Genomic DNA, 19,088 nt, shown 5'->3' with positions numbered 1-19,088 from the left:
TGATAAACAACATAGAAAAAAACAGTAAATAGGCTGGGCGCAGTGGCTCACACCTGTAATCCCAGCACTTTGGGAGGCCGAGGCAGGTGGATCACCTGAGGTCAGGAGTTCGAGACCAGCCTGACCAACATGATGAAACCCCATCTCTACTAAAAATTCAAAAATTAGCTGGGCATGGTGGTATGTCCCTGTAATCCCAGCTACCCAGGAGGCTGAGGCAGGAAAGTAGCTGGAACCCAGGAGGCAAGAGCTGCAGTGAGCCAAGATCATGCCATTGCACTCCAGCCTGGGTGACAGAGCGACTCCGTCTCAAAAAAAAAAAAAATCCAGTAAATAACATTTGAAAACTAGAGTAAGAAATATAAATATGCTAAGAAGCACAAAAAATATGTATACAAAAGGATAAAGAAAACAATGCAACACAGGTAAATGAAAACAATTTGTAGAGCATTGTACAAATAAATGTACTTACTTTAAAGGACTCTGAAGATAAAATAATTAACATAAGGCATTTGATACCTTGCCATACACATGGTACACTTCAGCTGTTACCTTGGCTTTTGTATTTGTATTATAATTTCCTGAGCATCCACCAGCCAACAAAGCACTTGACAAACATTATTCATTTGATCCTCATGACAACCAAATGAAATGTTATTATCTCTATTTCACAAATAAGGAAACCGAGAGTTGAAGCGTTACGTGAATTGGATCACATAGCTAATACATGGTAGAGCTGAAATTTGACGAATTTTTGGAAAAATAAATGCCTAAGCTCCATCCCAGCGTGATTCTGATGGATAGTAGGATTGAAAACTACCGCTACTACACACTGAGTACAAAGGGGAAGACTGAGACTCTCAGCAAGCAGGAGAGAGTGGTTTGCAGGGCAGGGGTCCTAGAAGTGCCTGTCTATATCCATTTCTGAGTATGCAAAGATACATCTAAATAAGTGGGGCCATAATGTCCTCCTCATGGGACAAAAAGAACATGAAATGTAAGATATTTCAAAGATATAGTAATGTTTCTCAGAATGAAAGAAAAACACTGGTCTCATATTGAAAATGATGCAGCATATTGGGCAGAATGAGTAAAGAACGACCCACAACTAGAAATATCATTGGGAAGTTTCCAGACTTCATGATGGATAAAGGAAAGATCTTCAACGACTTGGAGGAAGAAACAGAGACAAAGTCAGGGCGGGGTGGCATGGGGGGATGAGATCAGAGAGTGAGGACTTCAGCTAGCCAAAGGCTCCTGACGGCCAGTCTGTTAGGGTGTCAGTGGATGCACAGCTCATGATGAGAGAGAGAATAAAGGGAAGGAATCCCAAAGGGGAAGGGTCCTAAGAGGACAAGCAGATCCAGGAGACAGGGAGAGCTTCTCGCCCTTCCTCAGGTTTCCCCAAAAGAAGAGCCTTCGATGACTATTTGCCTCAAAAGTCCACTTAAGTAAGACAGATTCCAGGGATTGAGATCAGAACAGAAAAGCACAAATAAAAGTAATCCTCCCATAAAAAGCAGTCAAGTTAGTAAAACTTTGTACTGACAACTGCCCAGACAGCCTGGTGATCAAGAGCAACGACTTCATAAAACATTTCTGCCACTGTTTTCTAACAGGAAAATCGAGTGAGGTTAAATATTTTATGTATGTAAACAAAACAAATACAAATCTCTTCTATGGCTAATTTATTTTTTGACATCTCACCTACTTGAATCTATCCATATTAGAATATTTTCATTTGAAATCCTTTATATTATCTAAGTGCCTTTCTAGCAATAGTTTGAACCCTGGAAAACCTTGCTGCCATTCTATTAAGAAACAGATTTATGACAGCCCAATTATAGTTTTGTAGATTCATACACAATAAAAAAAACTTCATACACAAAAAAGGACTTCATACACAATAAAAAAGAAGAGATAAATTATTTAGGGGAGCCAAATCTAACTGCATTTAGTCACTGCAAACATTTCTTTGTATCCACTTCTAACACGTAAAACTAGCATGTCACCAAATGAGGCAAAAATATCTTTCCAAACTAAAATAATGTAAGCCTGGGCAAATGGCGAGAACCTGTCTCTATAAGAAATTTTAAAAATTAGCTGGGCGTGGTGGCACATGCGTATGGTCCCAGCTACTCAGGAGGCTAAAACAGAAGGATCGTGATGTGGTTTGGCTGTGTCCCCACCCAAATCTCATCTTGAATTCCCACGTGTTGTAGGAGGGACCCAGTGGGAGGTGGCTGAATCATGGGAACAGGTCTTTCCCATGCTGTTCTCGTGACAGTGAGTGGGTCTCATGGGATCTGATGTTTATATAAGGGGGAGTTTCCCTACACAAGCTCTCTTCGCCTGCTGCCATCCATGTAAGATGTGACTTGCTTCTCCTTGCCTTCCACCATGATTGTGAGGCGCCCCCCAGCCACATGGAACTATGAGTCCAATTAAACCTTTTTTTTTTGTAAATTGCCCAGTCTCGGGTATGTCTTTATCAACAGCATGAGAACAGACTAATACAGATTGGTTGAGTCTAGGAGGTTGAGGCTGATCACCGACCATGATTACACTACTGTATTCCAGCCTGGGCAACAGAGCAAGACCCTGTCTCAAAATAAAATGGTTTAAAATTCTTTAATTCTGAATGCAGAACTTAATATTTTTGACATTTTAAAAAAGGATTAGTGATAGAAGCATGTGAATATGGTTTAAAATAGTAATCATTTTCTCTAAAGCTATTATTAATATAGCTAATGGTCAGGTTGTTCCATTAACTTTTCTCTTTTGGTTCTTGTCCATTAACAAGCCAAGTAGTTATTAACTACAAGTCATAACCAAATTATTAAACTGTATGGCTTGTGTAAGAAACCTGTGAAAGGAAAATGACTATTTTGCTGTAATAGCATCATTCTCTTTACCCTTTACTGGGTTTTCTCTAGGTCTTGATGGCATTCTCTGGTATACTCAGTGACCATCCAGTCAGTAATTTCATTCTTGTCCTTGGGCATCATACTTGGATTTTTCAAAATCCTTTGGAATTGCCTTTAGGTCACTTATGAAAACCTCTACACACTCTTTTAGCCTTTGAACTGAATAGTTTTTATAGTGATAAAATTTAATACACAAAATGTTTATTATCAATTCAAATGATCTTAATGTTAAGGTCACTCAGGCCTTCTTAGTTATGTTTTTCATAGCTGTGGGAGGTCGGGGGAGAGTGATATGGTTTGGCTGTGTGCCACCCAGATCGCGTCTTGAATTGTAGCTCCCATAATCCCCACATGTTGTGGAGGGAGCCAGTGGGAGGTAATCGAATCATGGGGAAGGTTTTCCCATGCTGTTCTTGTGATGGTGAATAATCTCACGAGATCTGATGGTTTTATAAAGGGCAGTTCCACTGTACACACTCTCTTGCCTGCTATAATGTAAGACGTGCCTTTGCTCCTCCTTCACCTTCTGCCATGATTGAGAGGCCTCCCCAGCCATGTGGAACTGAGATTCCATTAAACCTCTTTTAAAAAAAAATTACCCATTCTCGAGTATTTCTTCATAGCAGTATGAAAATGGACCAATATGGAGAGCTTCACTTTAAATTGACTATTTTACCAGGATGTAGCCATAGCTATTTACTAGAGTAGCCATTGTAGACTTTCTCAATGTATTGTTAGTGAAAAAAGCAGGCTATCAAACTGTAATTCATCATGACCCTACTTGGTGTAAAATATGTATGTGCCAGCCTGGCCAACATGGTGAAACTCCATCTCTACTAAAAATACAAAAATTAGCCAGGCATGGTGGCACATGCCTGTAATCCCAGCTGCTTAGGAAGCTGAAGCACAAGAATCATTTGTTTTGAACACAGAAATTTAGCAAATGTTTATTCAAAATGCTGGACAAGTAAAGTAGGTAAATTAAGGTACTGCTTCTGTTCAGTACTAATTTATTAAAATCCCACTATGTAGTTGATATGGCTTGACTCTGTGTCCCCACTCAAATCTCATCTTGAATTATAATCCCTACATGTCGGGGGAGGGACCTGTAATCCTCACATGTCAACCACCCTGGATCATAGGGACAGTTTCTCTCATGTTGTTCTCATGATAGTGAGTGAGTTCTTGTGAGATCTGATTATTTTATAAGGGGCTCTTTCTCCTTTGCACACTCTCTCACCTGCTGCCATGTAGGATGAACTTGCTTGCTTCCTCTTCCACCATAATTGTATTAGATTGGTGCAAAAGTAATTGCAGTTTTTGCCATTAAAGGTAAACACAATTACATTTGCAAAAACTACAATTACTTTGCACCAACCGAAATAAGTTTCCTGAGGTCTCCCCAGCCATGTGGAATTGTGAGTCAATTAAACCTCTTTTCTTTATAAATTACCCAGTGTCAGGCAATTCTTTGTAGCAGTGTGAAAACAGACTAATACAGTAAATTGGTACCAAGAGTGGGGCACTGCTGTAGATACCTGAAAATGTTGAAGTGACTTTGGAACTGGGTAACAGGCAGACATTGGAACAGTTTGGAGGGCTCAGAAGAAAACAGGAAGATATGGGATAGTTTGGAGTTTCCTAGAGACTTGTTGAATGGTTGGAGCCAAAATGCTGGCAGTGATATGGACAATGAAGCCCAGGCTGAGGTGGTCTCAGATGGAGATGAGGAACTTATTGAACACTGGAGCTATCCTTTTGCCAAGAGACAGATGGCATTTTGCCTCTGAACTTGAGAGAGAAGATCTGAAATTGGAATTTATGTTTAAAAGGGAAGCAGAGCATAAAAGTTTGAAAAATTTGCAGCCTGGTGATGCAATAGAAAAGAAAAACCCATTTTCTGGGGAGAAATTCAAGCTGGCCAGCAACAGCCAATAGGGACCTTTACTGCCTCTCCAATCCCACCTCAGAGGAAATGCTGCATAAGTAACAAGGAGCCAAATGTTAATTGCCAAGACAATGGGGAAAGTGTCTCCAGGGCATGTCACAGAGATCTTGGCAGCAGCCCCTCCCACCACAGATCTGGAGGCCTAGGAGGAAAACTTGGTTTCATGGGCCAGGCCCAGGGCCCTTCTGCTCTGTGCAGCCTTGGAACATGGCACCCTGCATCCCATGCACTGCTGCTTCAGCTCCAGCTGTGGCTAAAAGGGGCCAACGTACAGCTCAGGCTGTTGCTTCAGAAGGTGCAAGCCCCAAGCCTTGGCAGCTTCCACTTGGCGTTGGGCCTGCAGGTGCACAGAAGTCAATAATTGAGGTTGGAGAACCTCTACCTAGATTTCAGAAGATGTATGGAAATGCCTGGATGTCCAGGCAGAAGTTTGCTGCTAGGGCAGAGCCCTTATGGAGAACCTCTGCTAGGGCAGTGCAAAGGCAAATGTGGGGTTGGAGCCCCCACACAGAGTCCCCATTGGGGCACTGCCTAGTGGAGCTGTGAGAAAAGGGCTACCATCCTCCAGACCCCAGAATGGTAGATCTACCTACAGCTTGCATCAGGTGCCTGGAAAAGCCACAGGCACTCAACACCAACACCTGGAAAGCAGCCAGGAAGGGGGCTGTACCTTGAAGACCCACAGGGGTGGAGCTGCCCAAGGCCATGGGAGCCCACTCTTTGTATCAGTGTGCCCTGGATGTGAGACATAGAGTCAAAGGAGACCATTTTGGAGCTTTAAGATTTAATGACTGCCCCGCTGGATTTTGGACTTGCATGGGGCTTGTAGCCACTTTGTTTTGGCCAATTTTTCCTATTTGGAATGGGTGTACTTACCGAATGCCTGTACCCCCATTGTATCTTGGAAGGAACTAACTTCTTTTTTATTTTACAGGTTTATAGGCGGAAGGGACTTGCCTTGTCTCAAATGAAACTTTGGACTGTGGACTTTTGAGTTAATGCTGAAATGAGTTAAGACTTTGGAGGACTGTTGGGAAGGCATGATTGGTTTTGAAATGTGAAAAGATATAAGACTTGGGAGGGGCCAGGGATGGAATGATATGGTTTGGCTCTGTGCCCCACCCGAATCTCATCTCGAATTGTAATCCCCATGTGTTTTGTTGAGGGAGAGAAGTGATTGGATCATGGAGGGGGGGCGGTTCCCTCCATGCTATTCTTGTGATAGTGAGTGAGTTCTCATGAGATCTGATGGTTTTATAAGGGGTTCTTTCCCTTTTGCACTCTCTCTCTTGCCTGCCACCATGTAAGATGTGCCTGCTTCCCCTTCTGCCATGATTGTAAGTTTCCTGAGGCTTCCTCAGACATATGGAACTGTGAGTCAATTAAACGTCTTTTCTCTATAAATTTCCAAGTCTCGGGCAGTTCTTTATAGCAGTATGGACTAATAAAGTAGTCAACATAATTTTAGTTCTAGAAGCCAGTAGGTAGTAGCAAGGTAATTCAGATCTTCCATTCATGACCTTTTGGGGTGGCATGGGGAGTTAGATGATCCAAATATTGGGATTTGACAATATTTGACAAATTTGGATGATTTTTCTTCTCTCAAGTTTAAGAACCCTAGGCATAGGAGACAATAGCTTTCAAACACTTTGGTTTGCATCCTCCCAAAATTGCTAGATGGCCTTGGACAAATCATATAATTGCACAGAATTAAATGAGAAACTGAATTTAAAGCACATTGCAAAGCCCTGCAGCATTGTATTAATGTTATCAGCTCTGCCTCATCCTGCTGCTCACTTTCCCTTCCATTTGCTTTATCCTTCCTGCCTGCCACAGATCCCCTCCTATTCACCTCATCCTTTGGCCCCTGCCACAGATCCATGACTATGCAGGGGGCTCAACCCTGCCACTTGCAGAGAACCTTCAAATCAGAGGTAATTTTTTTTTTGAGACAGGGTCTCACTCCTGTCACCTAGGTTGGAGTGCACCAGCACAATCATGGCTCACTGCAGCCTCGACCTCCCAGGCTCAAGTGATCCTCCCACCTCACTTCCTGGATAGCTGAAACTACAGGCTTGTGCCACCACACCCAGCTAATTTTGTATTTTTCTGTAGAGGCGGGGTCTCAGTATGTTGCCCAGGCTGGTCTTGAACTCCAGATATTAAGTGATCCTCCCACCTTGGCCTCCCAAAGTGCTAGGATTATAGGCATGAGACATGGTGCCCAGCTCAGAGGTAGAATTTTTGACATATTCTTTTAGTCCAAATATAATCACTTAAACTGAGATTCTAAATATGCAGGAGGCTGGACGTGATGTCTTATGCCTGTAATCCCAGCATTGTGGGAGGCTGACGCAGGACGATTGCTTGAGGCCAGGAATTCAAGACCAGTCTGGGCAACATAGTGAGACTCTGTCTCTACAAAAAATTTAAAACTAGGCCCAGTGTGGTGGCAAATGCCTGTAGTCCTAGCTCCTCGGGAGGCTGAGGTGGGAGGATCACTTGAGCCCAGTAGTTCGAGGCTGCAGTGAACCGTGTTTGTACCACTGCACTCAAGCCTGGGCAATGGAGCGAGACTCTGCCTCAAAAAATAAATAAAAAATAATATATAATACACACACACATATATGTGGAGGAACACTTGAAAAATAACACAAGTAGCAAGAAAGACAAAAGTGCTCTGGTGAGTATAACAAAAATAAAGGCAGATGATAAGCTCATAGGTACAATGGGTGTGATAATATAAAAACCACATTGAGTACTAAGATGAAACTTGGGCTTGATACAGGAGAAAGGAAGTCAACAAAGGAATTTTACACATTTCCCTGAGTTACTCATTTTAAGAGTCCGAACAACTGAAATCAGGAAACACCTGTGCTTGTTAACATTAGTTAGGAAATGACTTTAAAAACTTGGACTCCGTTTTAGATAACTGGTGGCAGGCAGTGATATCATTCTAGCATCTATATTTCCATGTAAATGCACAAGCTATGTTTCTTAGTTTTGGTCCATTTGTGTAATAGCAATCAGAGACTCAATGCATTATATTTATAGAATAATTGTTACACATTTTAAGTTTTCAAATTACCTGGGGCCAGACACAGTGGCTCATGCCTGTAATCCCAGCACTCTGGGAGACCAAGGCAGGAGGATAACTTGAAGCCAGGAGTTCAAGACAAGCCTGGGCAACACAGTGAGTTCCCCATCTCTACAAAAAAAAAAATTAAAAATTAGCCAGTTGTGCTGATGTGTGCCTGTGGTTCTGACTGTTCAGAAGGCTGAGGTGGGAGGATTGCTTGGGCTCAGGACTTCAAGGTCACAGTAAGCCCTGATTGCACTGCTGCATTCCAGCCTGCGTGACAGAGCGAGACCCTGTCTCACTCAAAAATAATAAAATAAAATTACCTGGCATTTAGCTGCATGTTTATTTTTGTTCCCATTTATAGTTATTTGAAGATTGTTATAATCACACAGAAATATGGCCATCATTACTTTGAGATGAAAATAAATGTATAGAATGAATGTTTTATGATAAAAAAACAAAAAAAACAGCATTGTAATAAGATGGGCCAGACGAACACAGGAAAAATGGGTCCATTTGAAGATGTGCTAGAGAACTCTAGACCAAACCTTTATTTTACAGATGAGGAGCCAGAATCAGAGCTGAGTATCTGCATGTTTTTTATTACACATTCTCTGGGTCTTCAGAATGTAAGGCTAGAGGCTCCCAGAGCGCATCCTATTCTTAAGTAAATTACTGAATCAATAGGCCTTATCTGATTGATTGATTTAAACAGCATTATTGTTTAGATTGCTTTGATATGGTTTGCTAAACAATAAAGTAAAACATATAAATTATGCTGTTGTTGATGATGTATATATCACCTTTCTTAGAAATACAATGTCTGTGGCAAGTTTGTTTCTGGAATTTTCTTTGATGTGCCAGTGAAATTATAACCAGTAGGAAAAAAAGTTATTTACTGTTGTTATTGTTTTTATAGTGGAGACCAGAGTCTTGCTATGCTTTCCAGGCTGGTTTTGAACTCCTAGCCTCAAGCGATTTTCCTGCCTCAGCTTCCCAAAGTGCTAGGATTACAGGCACAAGCCACTGCACCCGGCCTTGTTGTTTTTAAGAAAATTACAAGTTAAATCTTGTACCAGTGAACAAGGTTTGTATAGATGATTTTATTGTCTTGAAATTTTATTTTATCTCACTTTAAAAAAATAGAAGCATATTAGAATATACTTTGTTCTATACCCAAATCTTGTGTTAAACTCTTTAAAAATGTCTTTTCAATGTTTGATAAAAGCTGCAATGAGTCGTACAGATGTATATTTCACATTAATTATTAATCATTATAATTTAGAAATGTTAATTATAATCATTTAAAGGAACTTCAACAAACTAATGGTTATTGAAGTTAGATTAAGAATATCTATAATCATGAAGAGTAGTGGCCTAATACAGTGATGAAAGACAGATCTTTAAATTTAAAAAGGAAAAATGTGATTGTGTGTTTTCGTACGTTATTAAGTTGTAGACAATATACCAAAACATACATCCACTTACGGCCATAGATAGTAGCTAATGGCAGACACATCCTCCCACTAGAAACAACTAGAAATACACAAGATAACTGATTCTAGACATTTGACAACAAACATTGCAGGGCAGTGATACTTGAGAGAAAGGAAACACAAAGTGATCTGCACGTCCTCTTCAGCTTTCTGTCTGGGGACACCAAGTAGACTAAAAGGAAGTGGAATCCAAGGAAGTATGGAAGTCTTGCTGAGCTGAAGAAATCTAGATAAAAGTTTAGAGTAGCTGTCATCCCTGAAATTTGTAAGACAGAATACCACAAAGAAAGGAGTATGCAGAAGAAGAGGACAAAGAAGATTTCACAAGCGTTCCTGTGTAGCCCATGTGCGGGATAGGACTTAATGAGGCCTAGCAGAGAATGGTTGCTATGATCAAGAGAACTGGGCCAAGATATCATAGGCTGTGCAGTACTGCAAACACTGGAATACTGTCCCAGCCTAAATGGAGAGACCTTACTAAGCACCTCATCCATTCAATTGAAATTCTAAAGAGGATAGACCTTAGGAGTAAATACCATGTCCCAGACAAAGGGCCATGTCTCAGGACTAAGGATAAAACTGACATAGAATAAATAATAATAATACATAACAAAACAAAGCCTAGCAAGATCAAGAGGATTTTTTAGTAGTTTAATAGCCTGATAGAATAAACCTCAACACCATTTAAAAGAAGATAACATAATCCAGACTCTCTGTAACTCCTTTATAACAATATTCAACAGGAGGTTAAAAAATATTGTACCTGTAAAGAAGCAGAAATATGTGACTCATAATCAAAATAAGACATGGTCAATAGAAGCAGAATCCAAGATGACCCAAATGTTGGAATTAGCAGATGAGGTCTTTAAAACAGCTATTATAAATATATGTAAGGATGCATGGGAAAAGATGAATATGTGATTAAACAGATGAGAATGATCAGCAAAGAAATAAACCAAATGGATATATTAGAAATAAAAAAGCAAATATCTGAAATGTAAAATGTATTCGATGGTTAGAGCAGTTTGGAGATGGCAAAAGGATGGGTGAATTATCTCTAACAGAGAGCAATAGAAATTATATAATTTAATAACAGAAAGGAAAAGATTGGAAAAAATATATAAACAGCCTCAGTGAACTCTGGAACAACCCTACAAAGTTAGTATATATATAATTGGAGTCCTAAGGCTAAGCATGGTGGCTCATACCTGTAATCCCAACACTTTGGGAGGCTGAGGCAGGAAGATCACTTGAACCCAGGAGTTCAAGACCAGCCTGAGCAACACAGTGAGACCCCGATCTCTACCAAAAAAAAAAAAAAAAAAAAAAAAAAAAAAAGCTGGGCATGGTGGCACATGTCTATAGTCCTAGTTACTTGGGAGGCTGAGGTGGAAGGATCACTTAAGCCTTGAAGTAAAGGCTGCAGTGAGCTCTGATTGTACCACTGTGCTCCAGCCCGTGCTGGACAGAGTGAGACCCTATCTCTAAAATAAAAGATAATAATAATTAGAGTCTCAGTAAAAGAAAGGAAAAAGAAAATGGGGTAGAGTGAAATTTTTTTAAAAGTTCTCTAATTTGGTGAAAAACATCAGCCTACAGATTGAAGAATCAACAAACTCCAAGCAGAATAAATACAAAAAATAAAATAAAGAAAGAAAACACACCAGCTACACTGTAGTCAAAAGGTTAAAAACCAAAAATATGGAATAAATGTTGAAACAGAAAAAAAAGTCAATGACATAAGGGGAACAATGCTATGAATCACAGTTGACTTCTTACTAGAAACAGTGGAGGCCAAAAGAAATGGAATGATGCCATTAAAGTACTGAAAGAATAGAGCAACCCAGCTTTTTTTTTTTTTTAGGACCTTGTTTGGCTCAGTTGCCTAGACTGGAGTGAAGTGATGCAATCACAGCTCACTGCAGCCTCAACCTCCTAAGCTCAAGTGATCCTCTCACCTCAGCCTCCCAATTAGCTAGGACTACGAGTGTATGCCACTATGTCCAACTAATTTTTTTTTTTTTTTTAGAGATGGGGTCTCAGCTACGTTGCCCAAACTGTTCTTGAACTCCTGGGTTCAAGCAATCCTCCTGCCTTAGCCTTCCAAAGTGCTGGGATTACAAGTGTGAGCCACCACACCTGGCCAGAATTCTAACATTTTCTCAAAAATGAAAACAAAAAAGACAGTTTCTGATAAACAAATGCTGGGAGGATTCATTGTAAACTATATTAAATACTAATAGAAGAATTGGGGGGCGGGTGGTGATGGAAAATGATAGCAGAGGGAAATCTAAACTACAGAAAGTAATAAATAGCACCAGAAATGGTAAGTAGATGTGTAAATATAAATAACTTTTTTCTTCTCATTTTTTTAAAACAACAGACTATTTAAAGACAAATATATTGTAGGACTCTCAATTCATGTAGAAGTAAAATACATGACAGCAATAACAAAAAAGGACAGAGGGTTTTGTGTGTGTGTGTGTGTGTTTATTTTAGGCAATGCTTTTGGAGAAAGAAAAAAAGGACAGAGTTAACAAAATTGTACTATTGTAAGATTCTTACATTTCACATGAAGTAGTATAATATTAACTCTAAACAGACTGTTAAGGTTGTGCTGACTACTATGGTAGTCAGTAGCCACAAGTGACTAAATTTAAACTTAAATTAATTAAAAATAAATAAAATTTAAATTTCAGTCTTCAGTTGTACTAGCCATATTTCAAGGTATCAACAGTCACATGCAGCCAGTGTCTACCACATTGGAAAGACACAGAACATTTTCACTACTAAAGAACATTTAGTTGGAGAATGCTGCCCTAGAGCAGCCATAAAAAAAAAATACAGACATATAACTTTAAAATCAATAAATGAATTAGAATACGAAGAATATTGTATAAACCAAAATAAAGCCATGAAGGAAGAAATGAGAAACAAACAAAAAATGAGACAAGCAGAAAACAAATAGCAAGGTGATAGACTTAAATCCTACCAAATCAATAATTATATTAAATATAAATGAACTAAACAGTCCAAAGAAAAGAAAAAGATTGCAAGGATGAATAAAAAGCAAGATTCGAGTAAGAGCTTTGGCATGAGATGCAATGCATTTTAAAGATCCAGATAGGTTGAAAGTAAAAGGAAGGGAAAACATAGACCAAGCAAATCTAAGAAACCTGGTATTGATATACTATTATTATACAAAACAAACTTCAAGTCAAAAAGAATTATCGAAGTTGAAGAGTGACATTCCTTAATGAAAAATGGTCATTTCATCATGAAGACATAAAAAATATAAATGTTTATGTGACTAAAAAGCTTCAAGTATAAGAAGCAGGATATGAAAATTAAAGGAACAGGCCCAGCACAGTGGCTCATGCCTATAATCCCAGAACTTTGGGAGGCCAAGGTGGGAAGAATGCTCAAGCCCAGGAGTTTGAGACCAGCCTGGGCAACATAGTGAGATCCTGTCTCTACAAAAAAATTTTAAAATTAGGTGGGCATGGTGGTAGACATCTGTAGCTGTAGCATCTGTAGCTACTCGAGAGGCTGGGGCAGGAGGATTGTTTGAACTCAGGAGGTCAAGGCTGCAATGAGCTGTGATCAGATCATGCCACTGCACTCCAGCCTGGATGACAGAGTGAGACCCTGTCTCAAAAAAAAAAAAAAAAAATTGAAGGAACAAATATACAAATCTATAATCACAGTTGAACATTTTTAATTCACCTACGTGTACTTTGTAGAACTAGACATAGATATGTAAATATAAATGATTTGAACACTATCAACCAACTTAACCTAATTGATAAATAGAGAATACTTCACCTAGTATCTGCAGAATAAACACGATTTTCAAGTGCACATGGACTAGTTACCAAGATAGATCACGTGCTGAAATATAAAATGTGGCTTAATAAATTTCAAAGGATTGAAAAATACAGAATATGCTCTCTAAACATAACAGAATGAAATTAGAAATCCATAAGATATCTTAAAACTCCCAAATATTTGGAAGTCCCACAACATAGTTCTAAATAACTGAGTTAAAGAAGAAATCACAGTAAATTTAGAAGATATTTTAGCCTGAATAATAATTTTAAAAATCAAAATTTGTGGATGTTCCATAGAGAGCAGGTCTATGCAAACCTACACCCCAAAATTAAGGTAGCTGAGACGTTGAAGAAAGAGGCTGACAAATCCGTTTTCTCAGAAAGAAACCTTTAATAGGAACTTGGGAACAGAAGCCATGTCTAGGGCAGCCATGAGATGAGATGGTGGATCCCCACACTTTCCCCCAACCCGGATCCAGGGCTTATATGCCATAAAGAAAGGCATATAAGTCCTGCTTCAGAAGGACTGTGTAAAACAACTGAAGTGGACCCCTCTGGGAAAGGCAAGAATGCTATATGCTTCACAGCCTATAAGGCAGGATTTATGGTAAGTATATGCTTACATTTTATGCCACAGATCATATAGTTATTAATAGAATAATAAGGAAATATTGTGCATAACATTATGCCAATAAATTCAACAACTTAGATAAATTGGACACATTTCTTGAAAAACACAACATGTAAAAATCTGACACAAGAAGAAACAGAAAATCTGAATAGCCCTGTCTCTGTTAAAGAAATAGAATAGGGAAAACTCTGTGGTGATAGAAACTAGGTCAGTGGTTGCCTAGGTAGAATGTCAACTGAAAGAGAACATGAGAGAACTCTTGGGAATTATGAAAAAAATTCTATATCATAAACTTTTTGTGGTAGTTACAAGGGTATATCATTTGGTAAATCCATAAAATTTTGCCTTTAAGATATGTACTTCTTTTTGAGACAGGATCTCATTCTGTCACCAAGGTTGGAGTGCAATGGTGCAATCACAGCTCACTGCAGCCTTGAACTCCCAGACTCAAGTGATCCTCCCACCTCAACCTCCTGAGTAGCTGGGACTACAGGCACACAATACCACACCCAGACTCAAGTGATCCTCCCACCTCAGCCTCCTGAGTAGCTGGAACTACAGGCACACACTACCACACCCAGCTAATTTTGTATTTTTTGTAGAGAGAAGGTCTCACCATGTTGACCAGGCTGGTCTCCAATTCCTGAGCTCAAGCAATCCTCCTGCCTTAGCCTCCCAAAGTGTTGGGATTATAGGCATGAGCCTCAGTGCCTGAACAGATGTGTACATTTCACTGTATGCACACGTTACCTTGAGCATATAAGTTGCATGCCAAAAACTATGACATAAACACAAAATGTGAAACATTCTGACATTTTAAATCTTAAATATAATTGAAGTAAAAAAGTCCCATGAGATATCTTAGGTAAGATATATGCTAAAATGCAAAACATATCCTATAACTTTATTTGAAAAATGTTTATTTTCCTTCTGAATAAAAGTTCCAAAGTTCAAACCCAATCATATTTATTTCAGTGATGATAATAATGACTGTACTGATTCATCCTTCCAGATTTAGCTTGTGAACCTTCTTCAGTGTAATTTTTCTGGAACCACCATGATGAAGTACAGTCATCGTCTAGGGTAAATACCTGAGGTTCCTTCTCTCAGCCAGGAAATCGAGGACATGGACACACGAGAAGTGGGTTTAAGAGCAGAAGTTTAATAGGCGAAAGAAAGAGAAAAGAGAATCTCTCTCCTGCAGAGAGAGCGGGGCGCCTGAGTGGGTCTTCCGGTCCCATGGTGAAGTACACAGGTTTTATAGACTGGCTTGAGGAGGTGGTGTCTGATTTACATAGGGCCCAAAGATCGGTTGGACCAGGTGTGATGTTTACATAACAGGAGAAGCTGACCACCCCACCCTAATCTTTTATTCTGCAAATGGATTTTCTACCTTGCCAGTGCCACGTTTTCTGTTCTTTACCATTCACGAGGTTGACAAAAGGGAAGATGGAACTGCCATGCTGAACATGCCTAGCCCCCAGGTAGCCTTTTCCTATTGTCACAGCTGCCAGCCATTCACCCGTGCAAGCTTCCAGCTTGCTTATCTGTCTGCAGCTCGATTTTTCAGGCTGCTTTTTGTTAGAAAAGAAAGGATTTGGGGGCTACTTTTCATTAAAAGGAAAACCTTACCAAGGACTTCCTTACCCTCACTATCTGCCTAAATATTTCTCTTTAACTCCTATATCAATGACGATTTAAATTCTCCCTCTGTTCCCTTGTCTCCCAGTATACATCTTCCTTACAGCACCTGTATACTGTGTTCTGATGGTCTAAATATAGTTATTCTCCTCTACCCCACATTGTGATCTTTGAACATAAGACTGTGCTTTTATCTCATTTTCCCAGTGCCTGTCATATTGCCAGGCTTAGCAGGTGCTCAATAAATGCTGTTTCATCAAGTGGTTGAATGATAGTCATATGGAGATTCTTTCAATCAGAATATACTATTGGTCTTGAGAAGATGATTTAAACATTTTTTCCTTTGAATTTGATTCCCTTCCTGTTACATGTTATCTAAGAAAACATATCCTACAGAAGTATTCCAAAACCCCTGAGAAAGAAAACACACACCAAAACAAAAAGATTAGATAGCAGATACTGAATGAAATGCTCAAAAATGCTCCAGTTCAATATTAAATGAAAAGTAGAAAAGATAAAGGAAAACTATATTATGAGGTAAAGTGAAGTAGAGAAATGAGACTTTGGACATACACTCACAGGCTTTGGATTATAAGAGAAAGAAAAACTTACATATGGGGAAAGGATCTTTGCAATGCAATTACTTCCCAAAAGGTGAGACAGTATTCAAACTGATGAAAAATGTTATTTGTCCTTTGAAATGTTTATTTTAAAATAGGTTTTATAATAATGCATAGGTTTATGATCACATTTTCTTATATCAAATAACAATACAGTTTGTTAACTTCTGTAGCTATGTTCTAATTGCAGAGCTCTAGTTTGATTTTAGGTTGGGGGGGTGTATTCAAAAATATATAAGCTGAACTGAGAGGCTTTGCTTGTCTCAAAAAAAGGTCTCATGGGAGATGAAAGTAGAGTTGAAAACCTGAAAGGCAAAAGGTTGCAAGCTTACTGCAAGGTTTTGAGACAAGGATGCTGTGGTACTATTACAGTAGATAGCTAATCAGGTATGAGCAGGGCAGAAGAGGGCTCCTCCTGCCCCACCAGGAATGTCAGGCCAACATCAAGTGATGGTCAGGTGGTTGTTACACTGTTTCTCTAAAATAATAATTGGTCACAGGTGGCCCCAGGGGAAGGCAGTCTCCCAGTAGAAAAAACCTGAAAGTTGTGATCCGCAGCTTCCCGATAAGATCTCAGGAGTTGGGCGAGTGGGCTCAAGCATGTGCATTAGGAGGCAACATGGCAGACTTTAACTGGTATATATGTCCTTCTAGGAACTTTTGACTGGTAAGGTAAGAACGCCTCAGGTGAGCATGCATACAACTCCAATAAACACACTGAGCATGCAGCCCCTCCCAGGCACTGGCTGGCCATTGCACATGCAGACCCTTCTTCAGTGTAATTTTTCTGGAACCACCATGAGGATTTAAATTCTCCCTCCCTGTACCCATGTCCCCCAGTACACATGTCCCTTACGGCACCTATACACTGTGTTCTGATGGTGTAAATGAAGTTATTCTCCTTTACCCTACATTATGTGATCTTTGAACATAAGATAGTGCTTTTATCTCAGCCCAACCCAAGGGAAGAATCAAGGGAGAAGCGACACCAGACCCCAGAAGCATGCCAACATATAAAACCCCAAGTCAAAAGGTGAAACCATGCACGTGATCTCTCAGGTCGCCCACTTGGCCCTCTTCCAAGTGTACTTCCTTTCGTTCTTGCTGTAAAGCTTTTTAATAAACTTTCACTCCTCCTCTAAAACTTGCCTTGCACTATCTTTCTGCTTTATGCCCCTTGGTCAAATTCTTTCTTCTGAGGAGACAAGAATTGAGGTTGCTGCAGACCCAGAGGGATTCACCGCTGGTAACAGTAAAAAGCAGGAAAAAAAGAGTTTTGGTAAAAACAAAAACAAAAACAAAAAAACTACCCTCTTACTCTCAGATATCTACGTACTGAAACAGGGCCACATGACAAAGTTTTATTAAATAGATACTAGTATCCTCAATTAAAATAATGAAAATCTGTTTCACATTTCTTGAGTTAAGGCTAGCACCTCAGATAATTTGTAATTTGTAAATGAATATGTATCTTATTTGTTTTCTCTATCATGTTGTAGATTAGGGATCGTGATGTGGAGCTGCACTTCCTGGTTCCAAATCCTGGCTCCTCCCCTCATCCCTGGGTAAGTTGAGGGATGAGAGCAAGAGAAGGTTGATCCTGACTCAGATCTCTGCATGGGGCATGTCACTGATGACGGCGGCATTCCCTGAGAGAGGGAACACTAAGTTTGAAGTTGGGCATAGTGAGCACTATTTTGGATGAGTTAAGTTTAGAAGTGCCTGAAGACATCCAAGTGGAAGAAGTGGCTGCATGGACTGAAGATACAGACTGGGAAACATTAACACCATCAAGGAACTGGAGTCCTGGGCACAGGTGAGACTGCTCAGGGGGAGTTGTAGAAGGAGAGGACACAAGGCCTCAGGCAGAGCTCTGGAGTGAAGGGGGTGTACAGTAGGAGAGAAGGCTGGAGATTAAGGGGAACAAAGAGATTGTTGGTGTATCAAGGGCTGTGCTATGTAGGGGACAAAGTCTGGGGATGAAATGTCAGTAACATCATCTTCCATTAGCTGATTAAAGATAAGAGTAAAAAAGCTAGCTCCTGGGATTGAAAGCCAATTAATTTTATTCTTTTCTAGAGTTAAGACTAGCATCTCAGATGATTTGTAATTTGTAAATAAATTTGCGTCCTATTTGTAAGCAAATGCTTCTGGTGATAAGGACCTACAAATGAGAGAACACACTAGACCAGGGGTCCCCAACCCCCAGGCCACGAACAGTTAACAGTCCTGTGGCGGGTTAGGAACCCAGCCACATAGCAGGAGGTGAGCGGCCGGCGAGCCAGCATTACCCCCTGAACTCCACTTCCCGTCAGATCAGTGGCAGCACTACATTCTCAGAGGAGCACAAACCCTATCCTGAACAGCGGATTTAAGGGATCTAGGTCACACATTCCTTATGAGAATCTAATATCTAATTATGTGAGGTAGAACAGTTTCATCCTGAAACCATCTCCTCCCCTTCCATGAAAAAATGGTTTTCCATGAAACCAGTTCCTAGTGCCAAAAAGGTTGGAGACCACTGCAGCAGACAAATACGAGTTCACCAACATTCTTAGAAAATCAGCAGCATAATGCTCTGAAGTGGAGGTGAAGGAACTGTATTCTCTCATTTGACTCAGGAGCCCCAGGCCCAAGTCTAAGTTTGAGAGGGATTATTCTTGTGTCACATAGAAAGGAATAGTTTCTGTATGCAAGGTAAGTTTCATGAGACTGTGGAATTACATTCTGGATTTCTCCTTAATAAACTGTAACATTGGCAAATTTTATACGAAAAATAAAATGTTTCTACCCTGATTGAAACCATAGCATGAAAATATTAACTAATGCACGTTACTTTCTTCTGCATAGCCTAGCATTTGAATGCCAAGTGCTTTCCATATTTGAGATGCACAGTGCCATCTAATGGTCACA

At 39.8% G+C, this 19,088-nt stretch overlaps 1 protein-coding gene across 3 annotated transcripts in view; it reads left to right on the top strand.

The window, feature by feature from the left end:
- The window catches only part of TMEM30B (transmembrane protein 30B), a 44,919-nt gene that overhangs the window by 6,757 nt on the left and 19,074 nt on the right, over nt 1–19,088 (top strand). Inside the window, exons 2-3 of one of the 3 annotated variants that reach the window (XM_063596085.1) lie at nt 8,877–9,044; nt 17,675–17,991. The gene's annotated coding sequence lies outside the window, so the exon portion shown is untranslated. Of the gene's footprint in view, nt 1–5,809; nt 6,280–8,876; nt 9,045–17,674; nt 17,992–19,088 lie in introns of those variants that run through there. The other 2 variants (XR_010109765.1, XM_055097677.3) reach the window with 2 other exon arrangements.

Source organism: Pan paniscus, chromosome 15 (genome assembly GCF_029289425.2).
Source record: "Pan paniscus chromosome 15, NHGRI_mPanPan1-v2.0_pri, whole genome shotgun sequence".
Taxonomy (NCBI): domain Eukaryota; kingdom Metazoa; phylum Chordata; class Mammalia; order Primates; family Hominidae; genus Pan; species Pan paniscus.
The sequence above is the reverse complement of the archived record's forward strand: the minus strand, read 5'-3'. Positions and strand labels throughout refer to the sequence as shown.